Source organism: Phocoena sinus, chromosome 15 (genome assembly GCF_008692025.1).
Source record: "Phocoena sinus isolate mPhoSin1 chromosome 15, mPhoSin1.pri, whole genome shotgun sequence".
In the NCBI taxonomy this organism is placed as follows: Eukaryota; Metazoa; Chordata; class Mammalia; order Artiodactyla; family Phocoenidae; genus Phocoena; species Phocoena sinus.
In genome coordinates this window covers 33,593,926-33,612,162 of record NC_045777.1, presented here as the reverse complement: position 1 = coordinate 33,612,162, position 18,237 = coordinate 33,593,926, and positions in this window count along the sequence as shown.

Here is an 18,237-nt window from a genome sequence, read left to right as displayed (position 1 = left end):
GCCTTGTCTGGCTTTATTATCAGGGTAATAATGGCCTCATAGAATGAGGTGAAAAGCGTTCCCTCCCCTATTTTCTTGAAGAGTTTGTGAAGGATTGGTAATGTTGGCTCTTTAAACATTTGATAGAATTCACCATAGAAGACATGTGAGCCTGGGCTTTTCTACATAGGAGAGTTTTAATAAACAATTCAATTTCTCTACTTGTCAGAGTGCTCGTCTGATTTTCTATTGCTTCTTGAGTCAGTTTTGGTAATTTCTGTCTTTCTTGGATTTTTTCATTTCATCTAAGTTGTCCAATGTGTTATGTAAAATTCTTTTTAATATTTCCCCTTATAAGCCTTTTTTATTTCTTCAGGGTTAGTACTAATATCTTCTCTTTCATTCCTGATTTCGCTAAGTAGTGTGTCTTCTCTCTTTTTCTCTCAGTCAGCCTAGCTAAATAATTGTCAATTTTGTTGATTTTTCAACCTTTGGCTTCATTAATATTCTCTATTGCTCTTCTGTTTTATGTTTTACTGATTTCTACTTCAGTCTTTATTGCTCCCATTATTCTGCTTGCCTTGTGTTTAGTTTGCTCTTCTTTTCATAGTTTCTTAAGGTAGAAGCCTCAGTTATTGATCTGAGATCTTTCATCACTTCTAATATAGTTTTAAATTTCCCTCTAAGCACTTCTGTGGTGGCATCCCACAAAGTTTTGGTTTTCATTCTATTTAAAGTATTTTCTAATTTCCATGTGATTTCTTTCTTGACCCATATATTATTTGGAAATGTGTTCATTTCCAAATTGGGGGTTTTCTAAATTTGTTTCTGTTGTTGATTTCTAATTTAACTATGTTATGGTCACAGGAAATAATTTGTATGATTTCAATTCCTATAAATATAGTGAGTCTTGTTTTATGGCATAACATATGGTCTTTCCTGGAAAATATTCCATGCGCTCTGTTGTTGGGTGGAGTATTCTACAGATTGTTAGTTGAAGTTGGTTGATATACATTATATCTTCCTAATTAATTGGCCCTTTTACATTATAAAATGTGAAATTTTGTCTCTAGCAACATTTTTAAAGTCTATTTTTTTCTGATATTAATAGAGCAATTCAAACTCTCTTACGGTTATTGTTTGCATAGAATATAATTGTCATGCTTTTAATTTTAACCTTGGATCAAAAGTGTTTCTTTTATAGGCAGCTGGAGCTTGAAGTTTTATTCAGTCTAATAATCTTTGCATTTGATTAGTTTTTAAGCCATTCACATTTAATGTAATTTTTTTTTTTTTTTTTTTTTTTTTTTTTTTGTGATACGCGGGCCTCTCACTGTTGTGGCCTCTCCCGTTGCGGAGCACAGGCTCCGGACGCGCAGGCTCAGCGGCCATGGCTCACGGGCCCAGCCGCTCCGCGGCATGTGGGATCTTCCCAGACCAGGGCACGAACCTGTGTCCCCTGCATCGGCAAGCAGACTCGCAACCACTGCACCACCAGGGAAGCCCTAATGTAATTATTGATATCGTTTGATATATATCTTCCATTTTACTTTTTATTTTCTGTTTCATGTCTCTTTTGTTCCTCTGTTCCTGCATTACTACTTTCTTTTGTGGTAAATAGATATTTCTAGTGTATCATTTTAATCCCTTTGTTATTTTTTTTCTTAAATAGTTTGGGGTTTTTAAAGTGGTTGGTTTAAGACTTGCACTACAGATCTTAGCTTATTTCAACCTATTTCAAATTAATACTAACTTAATTTTTATAAAATATATACACTTAGTCCAGTATAGCTCCATTTCTTCCTCCCTCCTTTTTGCTATTATTTTCATATATATTACATCTTTATGTTATAAGATTAGTAATGCAGTTTTATGAGTATTGTTTTATGCAATATTACATATTTTCAACCAGTTAAGAGGAGAAAAGAGAAGAAACTATATTTATACAATTTCATGTATTTTCCTGTATATTTAATTTTGCAGTGCTATTTATTTCTTCACATGGGTTCTAGCTACCATCTAGTATAATATATCTAGTATAATTTCCTTTCAGCCTGAAGGAATTCCTTTAGTATTTGTTGTAAGATAAGTCTGATAGCAACAAATTCATTCATTCTTTATTTATCTGGTAATGTCTTTAATTTTGGAATGTCAGTTTTGGAGTATAATTGTAATGGATTTAGAAATCTTAGTTAGCAGTCACACTCTTTCAGCATTTTGAAAACATCACCCCATTGTCTTCTTGTTTCCTTTGTTTCCAATGAGAAGTCTGCTGTTAATCATAGTATTGTTCCCCTGTATGTGATGTGTCATTTTTCTCTTATTCTTTTCAAGATTTTCTTTGTCATTGGTTTACAACCACCATTTGACTATGACACCTCCAAGTGTGACTCTCTTTGTGTTTATCTTCCTTGGAACTCATTGAGTTTGTTGGATCTGTGGACTAGTTTTTAATAAAATTTGGAAAATGTTTGGCCATTATTTCTTCAAAAAATTTTTCTGACCTTTTCTCTCTCCTCTTTTTCTGAGACTTCCAATATACATATGCTAGTATGATTGATAGCATCCCATAGATCTCTGAGGTTATCCTCATTTTTCTTGATTTTTTTTCTTTCTTCTCCAGCTTAAATAATTTCTACTCATTCACCTTCAAATTTGCTGACTCTTTCTCCTACAATCTCAAATCTGCTATAGAGCCCCTATGGTGATTCTTCACTTCAGTTATTTTACTTTTCAAATGAAGAATCTCCACTTAATTATTTTGTATTTATTGAGATTTTATTAATCTAGACTTTATTAAGAGTCTCAATTTGATTAATCATTGTTATCATAGTGTTCTTTAATTCCTTGAAAGTTACTTTTAGTTGCTTGAATGTATATATAATAGCTGTTTTTAAGTCTTTGTTTAGTCCAACAACTGGACTCCTCAGAGAGAATAGGTATTCACTTTTTTTCCTGAGCATGGGTCATAGTTTCCTATTTCTTTGTATGCCTTACAATTTTTTTTTTGTCAAAAACTGAACACTTTGTTTAAAACTGGACATTTTGTATAACATGATACACTAACTCAAGGTTTCCTATTTTTCTTTCCTGGAAGCTATTATTGTTGCTGCTTTTTTGTTTGTTTCTTTATTTGTTTAGTAATTTGCCTGAACTAATTCTGTGGAGTCTGCCTCCCCCATAGCATTTGACCACTAGTGTCTTTGCTCCGATTTTTCTTCATTCTTGCTTTTATTTGTTGAGTTTGGCTTCCTTTGATTTGCTCTTGTGTAAGCGTGGCTTAATGGTCAGCTAATGCTTGGTCAGAGATTGTACTCAAACACCTTGAGCCATTCTACCACTTGACAATAGAGTTACGTGTAGACTGGGAAATGTATTTAAAGTTCAGGTGGTTTACAAAACTGCCCTGACTTACTGTCTGTGTGTTCAAAACCTCACAATCAGCCAAAATACATAGCTAGGGACCTTTCAAACCTCTCCTGAGTATGTGTATAGCCAAACCATGCAGACAGCTTTCCAGATGACCAGAAATATCTTGGAGCTTATCAAGGTTCATCAAGCCTATATTATTCTCTGGCTATCCCTGTAAAAATTTTCCCCCAAGCAAGATCACAGCTTCAGGCTAGTTGAATTATTGGCCTTCTTTGTTTGCCACCAAGATCACACTATTTTCAATAACACTTAGGGATGTGATTTTTTTGCATTCTCTTCCAAATCAAGTCATTCCTTCCAGCAGTGAAGGTGCTGGTCTTCTTATCTTAACATGCCACAACAGAACTTCTGTACTAACTGAAATGGAAGCATCCCCAGGCTGAAATGCCATCAATTTTCACTGTTCTACCCCAAAGTTCTAAATTTGTTTTTATATCTTTGGTAGATTTATTTCAAGGGTTCTAAATAGTTGCTTTCACAATTTTGCCCAATTTTATCATTGCTTTCTGAGAAGGGGATTTGCCTTGCTCCTTACTTCTTCTGTCTGGAATCCCTGAACTCTAGAATAAAATTGTGTGTCTTTGGAATCCCAGCAAAGAGATTACTGATAGGAAGAAATCTAGAAAATATCACTTTATTACAAAATAAAATAAAAATAAACAACCTGGAGTTGATTGCCCCTCCCAAATTGGTACTAAGCCCAGAGATTTCCCAAAACTGTACTCATTTATCCACGTTGGCAGGTGGCACTAAGGGTGCTCCCCAGGCTGGCCAAGTTTACCCACTCTGGTGTATACTGTTTGTTGATATGTGTGCCTTTCTACCAAGGCTCTAGGAAATAGCCTCTCCAAGTGAATCAGGATGTTAAGGGATATATTGGCTCTTATAACTGACAAAGTCAGGGTGAGGATCAGGTGTGGTTCAATCAGGCTTCCTATGAGGTTCTTGCCTCTGCCCATCCTTACCTTCATCATCAGGCTGCAGCAGTTTCAAGAATCATACCTGCACAGCATCTCAGAGAGAGGGAGGAAAGGACTATTACTTCCTCTGGCTCTCTCACTAAAGAAAAAACTCCCACTACCACATTTCCTTGAAAACACACCCATTTCTGAGCCAATTCCTTTGGTCAGAGAAATGCCATATGCTGATTGGCTATAACCTGGGTTTTTAAAGTGACCTTTGGCAAACTTCTCAAAGTTACATGTACACATGAACCCTGTGGGGATCTTGGTAAAATGCAGATTCTGAATCAAGAGATTTGGAGTGGAATCTGAGATTCTGCATTTCTAGCATCCCAGGAAACACTGAAGGCCTACATTCTGAGTACAGAGGAATAGCGGCTATGTGGACTAGATATAGAAGGGCGGTAAGCTTCCTGAAGATGGCAACTTTGTTTTTATTCACCATTGAATCCCCAGGGCCTATAATACTACCAAGTACATAATAGGTATCCTATAAATATTTGTTGAGTTTTGAAGAAGTATCTTCCAAAAAACTGGGAAATTGATGGCTAGGCAGGTGACAGATCTTCCTAATCCATTAACCCTCTCCAAGCACAACTGTCAACTTTTGAGCTTTTCCAATATTACTTAAAACACCCAATAAATTCTGAAAACCCAGAATGAATAAGTGATAAAACACTTGCACTTTGAAATTGGAAAGTTACAGAAGTCTCCTTTCCTTGAGAACTTTGGTAAGAACAGCTCAATAACCCCATTGAGACATCAATATTTAGACAGAGGGATCTATTTTCCAGGTGCACAAAATTTTGCAATTAGAAGTATCATATACAAAGATTATTGAATGTTTGAGCCTCCAAGAAAACTGCATTATTTTCTGCAAACTTTTTAAAAATTGAAGTATAGTTGTACAATATTATATGAGTTACAGGTATACACTATAGTGATCCACAGGTTTTAAAGGTTATACTCCATTTATAGTTATTATAAAATATTGGCTATATTGTACAATATATCCTTATGGCTTACTTTATACCTAATAGTTTGTACCTCTTAATCCTCTACCCCTATATTGTCCCTCCCCCTTTCCTTTTCCCCACTGGTAACCACTAGTTTGTTCTCCATATCTGTGAATCTGCTTCTTTTTTGTTATATTCACTAGTTTGTTGTATTTTTTAGATTCCACATACAACTGATATCACACAATATTTGTCTTTCTCTGTCTGACTTACTTTATTTAGCATAATACCCTCCAAGTCCATTCAGGTTGTTGCAAATGGTAAAATTTCATTCCTTTTTATGGCTGAGTAGTATTCCATTGTATATACATACTAACTCTTCTTTACTCATTCAACCGTTGGTAGACACTTAGGTTTCTTCCGTATCCTGGCAGTCATAGATAATGCTACTATGAACATTGGAGTGCATGTATCTTTTCAAATTAGTGTTTTTGGGTTTTTTGGCTATATATCCAGGAGTGGAATTGCTGGGTCATACGGTAGTTCTAGTTTTAATTTTTGGAAAACCTCCATACTGTTCCACAGTGACTGCACCAATTTACCTTCCCACCAACAGTGTGCAAGTGTTCCCTTTTTTCCATGTCCTTGCCAATATTCGTTATTTGTGTTCTTTTTGATGAAAGCCATTCTGTCAGGTGTGAGGTGATATCTCATTTTGGTTTTGATTTGCATTTCCCTAATGATTAGTGATCTTGAGCATCTTTTCATGTATCTGTTGGCCATCTACATTTCCTCTTTGGAAAAATGTCTATTCAGTTATTTTGCCCATTTTTAAATCAGGTTGTTTGTCTTTTTGATGTTGAGTTGAATGAATTGTTTATATATGTTAGATATTAACCCCTTATTGATCATGTCATTTGCAAATCTTTTCTCCCATTCAGTAGGTGGATGGTTTCCTTTGCTGTGCAAAAGCATTTAAGTTTAATTAGGCCCCATTTGTTTATTTTTGTTTTCATTTTCTCTAGGATGTGGGTCAAAAAGGATCTTGCTGTGATTTATGTCATGGAGTGTTCTGCTTATGTTTTCCTCTAAGAGTTTTATAGTATCCAGTCTTACCTTTTGGTTTTTAATCCATTTTGAGTTTATTTTTGTGTATGGTGTTAAAGAGTGTTCTAATTTCATTCTTTTACATGTAGCTGCCCAGTTTTCCCAGCACCACTTATTGAAGAGGCTGTCTTTTCTCCACTTTATATTCTTGCCTCATTTGTCATAGATTAATTGATCATAAGTGTGTGAGTTTATTTCTAGGCTTTCTATTCTGTTCCATTGATCTATGTGTCTGTTTTCATGGCAGTACCATTGTCTTGATTACTGTAGCTTTGTAGCATAGTCTGAAGTCAGGGAGCATGATTCATCCAGCTCTGTTCTTCTTTCTCAAGATTGTTTTGGCTATTTGGTGTCTTTTGTGTTTCCATGCAAATTTTAAAATTATTTGTTCTAGTTCTGTGAAAAATTCCATTGGTATTTTGATAGGGATTGCTTTGAGTAGTATGAGGAGTTTAACAATATTAATTCTTCCATTCTAAGAACATGGTATATCTTTCCATCTGTTTGTGTCATCTTCAATTTCTTTCATCAGGATCTTGTAGTTTTCTGAGTACAGGTCTTTTACCTCCTTAGGTAGGTTTATTCCTAGGTATCTTATTCTTTTTGATGTGATGACAAATGGGGTTGTTTCCTCAATTTCTCCTTCTAATAGTTTGTTGTTAGTGTATAGAAATGCAACACATTTCTGTATATTAATGTTATATCCTGTAACTTTACAGAATTTATTGATGAGCTCTAGTAGTTTTCTGCTGGTGTCTTTAGGATTTTCTATGTATAGTATCATGTCATCTGCAAACAGTGACAGTTTCACTTCATTCCAATTTGAATTCCTTTTATTTCTTTTTCTTCTCTAATTGCTATGGCTAGGACTTCCAAAACTATGTTGAATAAATGTGGTGATAGTGGGTATTCTTATTTGTTCCTGATCTTAGAGGACATGATTTCAGCTTTTCACCATTGAGTATGATGTTCACTGTGGGTTTGTCATACATTGCCTTTATTATGTTGAGGTATTTTCCTTCTATGCCCACTTTTCTGGAGAGTTTTTATCATAAATGGATGTTGAATTTTGTCAAAATTTTCTTCATCTATTGGGATTATCATATGGTTTTTATTCTTCAGTTTGTTAATGTGGTGTATCTCATTGATTGATTTGCAGATATTGAAGCATCCTTATATCCCTGGGATAAATCCCACTTGATCATGGTGTATGATCCTTTTACTGTATTGCTGGATTTGGTTTGATAACATTTTGTTGAGAACTTTTTGCATCTATATTGATCATTGATATTGGCCTTTAATTTTTTTTTTATGATATCTTTGTCTGCTTTTGGTATCAGGGTGATTCTGGCCTCGTTTAATGAGTGTGGAAGTATTCCTCTGTAATTTTTTTGTAATAGTTTGAGAAGGATAGTAGAAGTGGCCTGCTATAGGTGATGTCCTATGTGTCCTAGCAGTGCACTCCCCTCTTGTTACCCAAGCTATATGCTCTAGGAGTTCCCCTAAGAGGGCTGTCTGGGTCCTTCTATTGTAGTGGGATGACTATGGGCATGATCTGTTAGGCTTGTTTGGACCCTAGCCTGGTTGGTTGCCAGGCCTTGCCTTGTGCTGATGCTGCTGGCTGTTGGTTAGCAGGGCCTGGTCATGAATGGCTGATTGCAGAACCCCAGGGGGCTCCAGAGCTAGTGCTGGCTCACTGGTGAGTGGAGACAGGGTCCAAAAGACTCCAGGGCTGTTGCCCTCCCACTGGTTGGTGGAGGCAGGTCCTGGGGTTAGTGGCAGACTACTAGCAGGTAGAACTGGGTCCTGGAGTCTGGCTGCAGGGCCCAGGGTTCTTAGAGCTGGTGTCAGATCAATGGGGGTGGGGGGGTGGGGAGGGCAGAGTCCAGTTCCTGACACAGTTGGGTACGGGGTCTTAGGTGTCCCAAAGCTTGTGTTGGCTGGCTACTGGGCAGGGCTGGGGCCCAGTTGGTCCCAGGGTAAGCTCTGGCCTGCTGTGGGTGGGCTGGATCAGTAGGCTGTGGGATTGTGGTTTTCTTGCATCTGGTGTCTGCCCCCTGGTGGGTGAGGTTGGTCTAGAGGCTAGTGCAGGCTTCCTGGAGGGCAGGGCCAGTGCCTGCCCCCTGGTGGATGGGGCTGGGTCTTGGCCCTCTGGTGGGTAGGACCATGTCTAGACGTGGTTGTGCGTTTAGGAAGTCTTTAGCCAACCTGTCTGCTGTTGAGTTGGGCTGTGTCCCTACCCAATTAGTTGTATGGCCTGAGGCATCCCAACACTGGTACATATAGGCTGTTGAGTAGGGTCAGGTCTTGGTGCTAATGAACTAGAGGGTGGATCCCATGATGGCTCCTAATTGCACCAGTGTTCACACAGTAGAAACCTCCCAAATATGGTTGACACCAATGTCTATGTCACCAGGGTGAGTCTCAGCCGCCTCCCGCCACCCTGTCCCTCTAGGAGACTCTCCAAGACCAGCAGGTAGGTCTGGCCCAGGCTCCTATCAAATTACTGTTTTTGTACTGGGTCCCAGTGGGCATGAGATTCTGTGTGCACACTTTAAGAGTGAAGTCTTTATTTCCCCCAGTCCTTTGGGACTCTCAAAATTAAACCCCACAGGTCTTCAAAGCCAAATGCTCTGGGGGCTTGTCTTCCCAGTGCAGGACCCCTGGGCTGGGGAGCCCAACGTGGGGCTCCGAACTCTCTCTCTCCTGTGGGAGAACCTCTGCAATTAGTCTCCAGTTTGTATGTTGCCCACCTGTGGGTATGGGATTTGATTCTATCATGAGTCTGCCCCTCCTACCCATCTCGTTGTGGTTCCATCTTTATGTCTTTAGTTGTAGGTTCTGGTATGTTCTGGTCTTTTTCATCGATGGTCATCTGCAGATAGTTGTGATTTTGGTGGGCTCATGAGAGGAGGTGAGCTCAGGGTCTTTCCATTCTGCCCTCTTGACTATCCCTTTGCACATTTTTAACATGCCTTCTCGTACGGGACAAGGGTAAGTGGCATGTAAAAATGACACAAACTATCCAAATTCATATTGAAATATAGAAATGAAACGAGATATTCTTTTGTTAACACAATATACTCTGATTCATTAGAAAATATGAGCAAGTGATTTAGATTTGAAAGGACTTCTAATACTTTCTAAGAAGTTATTCTGAAATCTTTTTACATCTTTCTAAGTGTTTCTTTCTGATTGCAGCCCTCAGCAGTAGCTCTGCATTCTGTAGGAGTGAAGCCACTTGGATCGATGCCTTCCTGAATTCCATGCATTCACCCAGACTGATGGCTTTTGAGAGAAAACATTATCTCCAAACGAAAAACTTCAAATGGAAGACTGTAAAACATAAAAACAGCCAACCAACCAACCAAACAAACAAAACCCACTCAGACTTGTGACCCTTGGTACTTCCCAACTCTAATACCCTAATGAAGCAACTTTTCTGAAGTTAGAGGGAATAACAGCCATCCTCACAGCAGTCAATGCCAATGTAAAGTCTTCATGGACACCACCTGCTTGGTAGTAGATCTCAGATGACTGTCATAGGCCCAGTCAGTTCCTGTGAAAGGGCTAATACCCAACCCCCATTTTCTTATCCCCCTTCTTTTATCAGGGGGAAATGCATTTATTCCTTCTGGGGACTGATTTGTGGAGGTGACAATTAGCCTCATGGAAACAAATGCAAACTTGTAACTGAGACTTCTCAGTTGCCCCTAAACTCCAAGCCTGCCTCCTGACAAGCTCATAGGATAGAAGGTTATTCTCTGGCCAGGAAGTTTATGAATGACTGTTTTTTTTTTCATGAGAGAAGGATATATAGGAATAAGAAAAGAGAAAGCAGGGGACAAATGTTATCATCCATTTTTCCCTTCCTCAAGCAGAAAATGGTCTGTGCTTCACACAAAGGAAGCATAGGGAACAAGACCTATTGCTTTCCCTGGCAATGAAAGGGAAAAAAAGAGCATCATGCACCAACTGAAACAACTTTGAAAGCATCAATGAAGCCAGTTCTATAGCTGAGGGGCTGGAACACACCATGAACAACTTAGGAAAAAAAATCTCGGTAGCTAAAATGTCTACAAAAGCCTAGAAATTGCTGCCTTCAGAGAGATATTTTTCCCATCAAATTCTGTGGGAAGACCAGGGGACAGAATTGAAGAGAGACACAAACAGTAAGTACCCCAGGTAGAACCCCAAATCTCTGGGTTAAACCAGAACTGTTATAACTCTTGAGTATTCTTGGAAGAAAAGAGAATTTTCCGTAGGAATGACTATACATATTCTTCCCCGCCAACCACCCTCTGCTGTGCCCCTATATTCTTTTTAAGCACTTATGCATTTTCGGACTTCCCTGGTGGTCCAGTGGTGAAGAGTCCATGCTTCCAGTGCAGGAGGCAAGGGTTCAATCCCTGGTCAGGGAACTAAGATCCTGCATGCCGCGTGGCACAGCCAAATAAAATAAAATAAAATAAAATGACTTATGCATTTTTGCTCTTTCTGCAATGTATGTCAATCTGAACCTATAAGAACTGGATGAACCAAAATGGCCACAAAATGATCAAGGAGATAGTCCACTTCACTTTTCCTAAAAGGTCCTTCCCATCTCTTATCCCCTCTTGATTTTAGACTCAGGAAGTTTTGAAGAATGGTGGTAGCAATCAAAACTAAACTAGGGAATGAGGGGTTCTGAAAGCTCTAATAGGAAATATATTAGAATTAGGGAATTTTGCTTAGGAAAGGTAATTCTTTGAGCTCATCATTGCCTTTGCTGTGTTGGAAATCTTTCAAGAACTCTAGATAATGGGTTTTAAGAGAGTAATCCAAAATAGTTTTTGAAATACTAAGCAATCTAGAGAATTTACAGGACCAAAAGTGGTCAGACGAAAGTATTACAAACTTTCATCATTGCAAAGTGGTGATTTTCCCCATCCTTCCCATTTCTATGCAAATCCTTAATCAAGGAAGTAGTAGTGATTACTAAGTGTCTCTTAAACTTCAGGATACAGTGTGAATAATAAAAGTCACTCATTTAAAAGATGAGACATAAATGAGTAACTATGAAGATCATAGAATCAATCTGTGGAAATTAACAACATTTCAAAGTTCAGTTGAATCCTCCTGAAAAGTCTTAGCTTTGTAATTCTAAACAGTTGCTGCTTCCAAGCCAAAAAGTAATCCTTTAGTCTTCTCTTTGGTAACTATTCCTTCCTACCTCACCCCCACCACACCTATTCCCAGTGTTTTTCTTTCTAACAAACAGAGAAAGAAAAAGGAAAAGAAAAATAATAACTGTTTAAAATTCCAAGGTTTTACTTCAAGCCAAGGTCAGCTTTCTAACTAACTTTGATCAGGTAAATTACCTCTAAGTGTCTCAATTTTTCCCTCTAGAAAATTGAAATAATGTATCACCTTTGATCTGCAAATTTGTTAAGGGCATTTAGAGATTGAATGAAACCTACCTGCTGGGATTTCTGTTTCCAGGAAGATGGAGTAGCCATCCTTCTACTTACTCCTCCTGCTAAGTTCAACTAAAAACAACTAAACTAAAAACAAATATAAGAAGATCCTAAAGCTGATAAGAGGAAGACAGGCCAGCTAGAGGCCTTGGGACCTGAAGACCATAGGTGGTAAGTTCCCTGAGGTTTCTCAGCACTTCATGTATTCCAGACTGAATACTGAAGAAGTGGCACCCTATCAACACCATAGATGCAAAAAAAAAAAAAAACAACAAAGGGAAGCCTGCTCTCTCTGGCCAAAGGATAAGGAACAGGGTAGTCTAGAAAGGTAAAAAATTTTTAGATAACAACCAGTCTACACCAGCCAAGCAACACAGAAATAAACTGTAGCCTAACCCCTACCTCCACCAGCAAAGGCCAAGTGGAGAGCTTAGACATCCACCCTTGGCAGGTTGAAATCCGGGGCTCCAATCCTCTCTCCCCCAGGGTTTGTCAGAAGAGGCCTAATGGAGAGTCAGGATTTTCACCAACATTAAGTGGTAACAATAACACCCCAACCCACAGCATTAGTGGAAGCCATTCAGGGACCCTGAAATCCCACCCCAACCAACAGCAACAAAGAGCCCCTCACCCCCTGGGTGTCAGTGGAGGCAGAGGGGACAACCTGGACTCCAACCTCACCCAGCAGTAAGATGGTGGCACCCCCCACCTTCACCCACCAGAGCACTGTCAGATGAGGGCTGCTACAACACAAGATCTGAATAAGATCTAGAATCTTATAACACACCCAAACTGTCTGGGTTTCAATTTTTAAAAACTCACTTTTTATACCAAGAACAAGGAGGAGCTCAAACTGAATGACAAAAGACAATCATCAGATGCTGCCCCAAGATGATACAGATGTTAGAATTCTCTGACAAGGATTTTAAAACAGCCTTCATAAAGCTGCCCCAATGAACATTTATAAACATACCTAAAATAAATGATGAATAGAAAGTTTCAGCAAAGAAATAGAAGACATGAGAGAAAACCAAATGGAAAATTTAGAACTAAAGAATGAAAATAACTGATATAAAAAGCTCAGTGGATGGGCTCAACATAAGAAGAAACAAGGCAGAGGAAAGAATCAATGAACTTGAATAGAACAATAGAAATTATCCAATCCAAACAACAGAGAGGAAATAGACTGGAAGAAATGAACAGTCTCAGGGGTATGTGGAACTATAACAAAAGACCCTGTCATCAAAGTCCTAGAAGAAAAGGAGAAAGAAGATGAGGCTGAAGAACATACCCAAACAAATAATGGCAAAAATTTTCCTAAATCTGGCAAAAAAAAGGGAGGTTGGTGGGGTCCAGTAGATTCAAGAAGCTGAGTGAAACTCAAACAGAAAAAGAGAAAAAGAAATCCATTCCAATACACATCATAATCAAACTTCTGAAACTAAAGGCAAAATCTTGAAAGTAGCTGGAGATAAATGAGGTATCCCTTAGAGGAGAGAAACAATTCAAATGGCAGTGTATTTCTCACCAGAAGCTATGGAAGCCAGAAGGAAGGGGCAGAAGATTTTTTTAAGTGCTGAAGAAAAAAGAACTGCCAACTCTGAATCTTATACCCAGTGAAAATATCCTTTAAGAATGAAGGGGAAACTTTAGACATTCTCAGATGAAGAAAAACTAAGAATTTATTGCCAGCAGATCTACTTTGAATGAATAGCTAAAGAAGAGTGCTGGCTGCTCATGCGGTGTGGGACAAGTGCTGGCCTGGCTGCCTTGCTCTGTGGTGGACTTGCAGCCATTGCAAAGGCCAACAGGGAGCTTCCCTCCTCCTTCCCCATGGGCAGCAGCAGCCCCAGGGTGAGGGTGCATCCAGACCCCTCCCCAGCCAACACTGTAAACAGAAGGGAAATGATAAAAGGACTCTTGAACATCAGTAAGGAAGAAAGTCCATAGAAAGAGGAAGTATATGGGTTAAGCACAAGACTTTCCTTCCCCTTGATTTTTCTGAATTACGTTTGATAATTAAAGTAAAAATTATAACATTGTCTAATGTGATTGTCAATGACTGTAGAGGAAATATTTAAAACATCTGTATTACAAATGGGGATGAGTAAAGTGACATTCAGGGAGGTAAGATTTCTTCACTTTAGTTAGGGATGGAAAAAGATATATGATGCAGTATATTTTATGCCTGTGATATACATGAAAGCAAAAATTGATAGGCCTGCAAGGAAAAGTCAACAAATCCACAACTATAGTTGAATATCTCAACTCCTGTCTCTCAACACTTGATAGAATAACTAGACAGAAAGTCAAAGACAGAGAAGAATTCAACACCACCATCAACCAGCAAGGTTTAAGATCTAAAGACATTCACAGAACACTCCACACAATGACAGCAGAATTCACATTTTCAAGTACTGACATAGCATATACCAAGATAGACCAAATCTTGGCAATAGAACAAATGTTAACAAATTTTAAATATTTGAAATCAAATACAGTATGTTCTATGACCATAATGCAATCAAACTAGAAATCAATGGCAGAAAGACAAAGTGAAAATATTCAGACACTTGGAAACTAAAAAACATACTCCTAAATAATCCACAGGTCAACAAGGAAGTCTCATTGAAAACAATAGAATGAAAGTTAAAATAAAACATATCAAAATTTGTGAGACACAGATAAAGAAATGTTGAGAGGGAAATTTGTAGCACTAGATGCTTACATGAAGAATGAAGAAAAGTCTCAAATCAATAAACTAAGCTCTCACCTCAAGAGTATAGACAACAAAGAGCAAAAATAAACCAAATAGGAAGAAGGAAGGAAATAAAAAAGAACAGAAATTAATAAAAATTGAAAACAGAAAAAAATAGAGAATCAATGAACAAAAAATTTGGTTCTTTGAAAAGATCAATAAACTTTATAAAGTAAGTCTGACAGAAAATAAAAGAGAAGACACAATTAAAAATATCTGGAATGAAACAAGATATCACTGCAGACCCTGCAGACTTCAAAAGGATAATAAAGGAATATTACAAGAAACTCTACACATAAAGTTGACAATTTAAACGGACCAATTCCTTGAGAAGTATAAACTAGCATAAATCACTCAATATGCAGTAGAAAATTTGAGTAGCCCTATAATTATTTTAAAAATTGAAATTGAATTCATAATTTAAAACTTCTCCAAAAAAGAAATCTTCAACCCAGATGGTTTCACTGAAGAATTCTACCAAATGGTCAAAGAAGAATTAATGCCGATTTTATACAATCTCTTCCAGAAAATTCAAGAAGAGAGAACACTTCTTAATTCATTCTATGAAGCCAGTATTACCCTTATAACAAAACCAGACAAAAATAGTACCAAAAAGAGAAAAAGGCAGACCAATATTCCTCATGAATATGGATGAACACATCCTTAATAATATATTAGCAGAGATAATTCAGCAATGTATAAAACGTATTATACAATGACCAAGTAGGGATTATTCCAGTGAGGCAAGGCTGGTTGAAATTTTGAAAATCAATGTAATCTACCACATTAACAGAGGAAAGGAGAAAAATCAAGTGATCTCAGCAATTGAAGCATAAAACGCATCTCTTCTGCATGTTAAAAACTCTCAAAACACAGGAATAGAGAAGGGTTTCTTCAACTTGATAAAGAAACATCTTTTAAAAAATACCTACAGTAACATTCCTTATAGCGGTGAAAGGAATTCAAGATAAGAGAAACATGAAGATGAGACAGTCTGTCTGACAGTTGGTCAATGTTAGAGAGAAGATGTGCTGGGGAAGAGGAGCCAGCAGGACTCAGGAGGAGAAGGGTCTGAAAAATGCCCCCTTGCCTTTGTTTTTTTAATTGAAGCATTAGTCCATCTTCCATTTCAGAGGGGGGAAAGTGTATTCCACCTGGTGAATGTTTTAAATTCCTAAAAAGTAAATAATTGTTTCAGCCTTTGAAATTTCACATGAAATTATCAATGAGTCAGGAGAAAAATGTTAACATCAAAATTAAAATCAAATGAATCATGGCTTCTCCCTGCAAAGAAGAAGCACTTTGGTCTGTGCTTATACTCTGCTGATGGACAATTGGCTGCCAGCTCCCTCCCACCTCACCCCACTCCCACCTGCCTGACTGGCCCTTCCCCCCAGCATCCCATAGGCTGGGTTATGGAGAGGAGCAGAGCAATTCCTCTCCCACCATGAGCATTTTCCACGAGGAAAGGCTGTGGCATTACTCCTTTCCCCAAACTCAGTCCTACAACCCTGGAAAAAAGGGAAATCACGATAGGATTGTGTTCCCTGTCCAGGCTGGTGTCTCAGAAGAGACCTTCAGCAGAGTTACACTTCGGTTCAGCAAACTCTCAGATTGGTGACAACATAGGACCAATTCCCTCTCCTTTTGTATCAGATCAGGTTAGCTTTTCTAGCTCCTCTTTCCCAAATGCATTTCCTCCTCTCCCAGACTGTCCTGGTACCCGGAAGAAGGGAGAAAGAGAGAGAGAGAGAAAGAGAGACAAAGGGAGAGCTGAATGTAAAATAGAAGTATAGGAAAATTCTAATTGGTTTTTTGAAGATTATGTAAGTGATGGGGACAAAATATATCAATTTCCACTCCTGCTAAACAAGGACCACCACTTGACTTACCTCATCACTGGACAGCCTGTGATATCCTTTGGGACCCAGAAGTCAAACCCCCACAAATCCACTTGGCAGGAGCTTTGAGAGAATTGTGTTTTGGCAACAGCTGCTATGGAGGGAGGCTCTTACTTTTACACCACTGGGGCTGAAACACAACCATCTCCCTGAACTTCCTAGAAATGGTACATAATATGTGGTTCTGGGAAGGGGGGATCCTTGAGACACTGCCCCCTCCCCATGTTATGAGAATGCACCTGTATTTTGGGAGTATCTGGCAACCCCCTCTCTGCTCCTTCATGCCACACCCTTAAAAGTATCTTAGCAAACTCATGAGTACACCAAGGTACAAAGGAACATCCAGGCCTCAACCTGACCCAGTCAGTGAAAGTGATATTCAGGTATAAAAGGTACTCACAAAAGAGAAAGAATCTAGAGTTCACTAGGATGTTATACCCCAGCAAGGCAGAAATACATTTTCCTCTGGGTTGCTATTGTTGGTAAGAGGATTCTAGAATTCTTTGTCTCCGCTCTTTTTCAGGTAACAAAACTGAAACTCTTCACAGTTCAATAAAAAGGGAGGTATCAAAAGTCACTTCTGTGCCTTCTCTACACAGGTAAAATACTCTGTAGCATCACCAAGGAAGGAGTTATTGTGCAATGGTGGTATTTGAAAATCACCCTTCTGCTCATAAAAGCTGCACTGATCTCACTCACATATGTATTTCTTTTCACCACAAAACAATGCTTAACTTCTCCAGTTCTCCCCATTTTCTTTTATTCGACCAAGCGATCTTCAGGTAAACACACAGCAAATCCTTTGAGATTAGAAAATACTGGAATTTTCTCCTGGGTCTATTTTCTTATTTTTGTTTAGCTCACCCTTTGATTGTCATGTGGTTTGCAGTCTGATTCATTTCAGGGCCTTGATGTTGAAACATCATTATTGTCATGCCTCCTAATATTGACAAGACAAATGTGCTAGTAAGGACAGTAGGTTTACCGGTGAAGCCAAGTGCCTGAGCAATGTTTAAGTAAGTCAGTAGTAAGATTTCTTTAGAGGAGAACATTTTATCAAACTGGTATGTACAGGCCAGATGGGCTTCAGAAGATCCTAATTTCCAAGGCAGTCTATGACGAACAAACTTCGGGGCTCCCTGTTTGATTCCCATGCCAGGAAATCCTGCCTGTAAATGATTCAGAAAAGCTGATAAAGTTTTCCATGGATTTGACTGAATTACAGCACAGGGAACCCTGCGAAGAGGAGAGGCAGAAAGACAGCATCTCAGAGGATGGAGGAGGGAAAAGGGTAGACCTGAAGTGAGCAAAGCACAAGCACGTCAGCTACAAATTGTGTACACATGCAAGATGAACTTGTGAACACACGTCCAACTTGGCAGATGTTTAAAGATTGGGTATTTATAATGTGCTCCTGAAACATATTACTGAAATGATGATGATTTAAGTGACTTTGATTTAGAGTTAGACTTTTAGGAATGTTTAAAAGCATTTCCAATGTTATCTACCAAAAACCAAATGCAGCTTCATGGAGATAGGATTCTCCATAAACTGACGTCTTGTGTTTCTGAATGTTGCCTCCAATCTTTTCTCTACCTCTTTGCCTTGCAACAAATGAAGCAGCTGGGGGCTGGAGCTCATTTTATTAGTGATTTAAAACACACCCTTGGAAACTAAGCTGGCTTT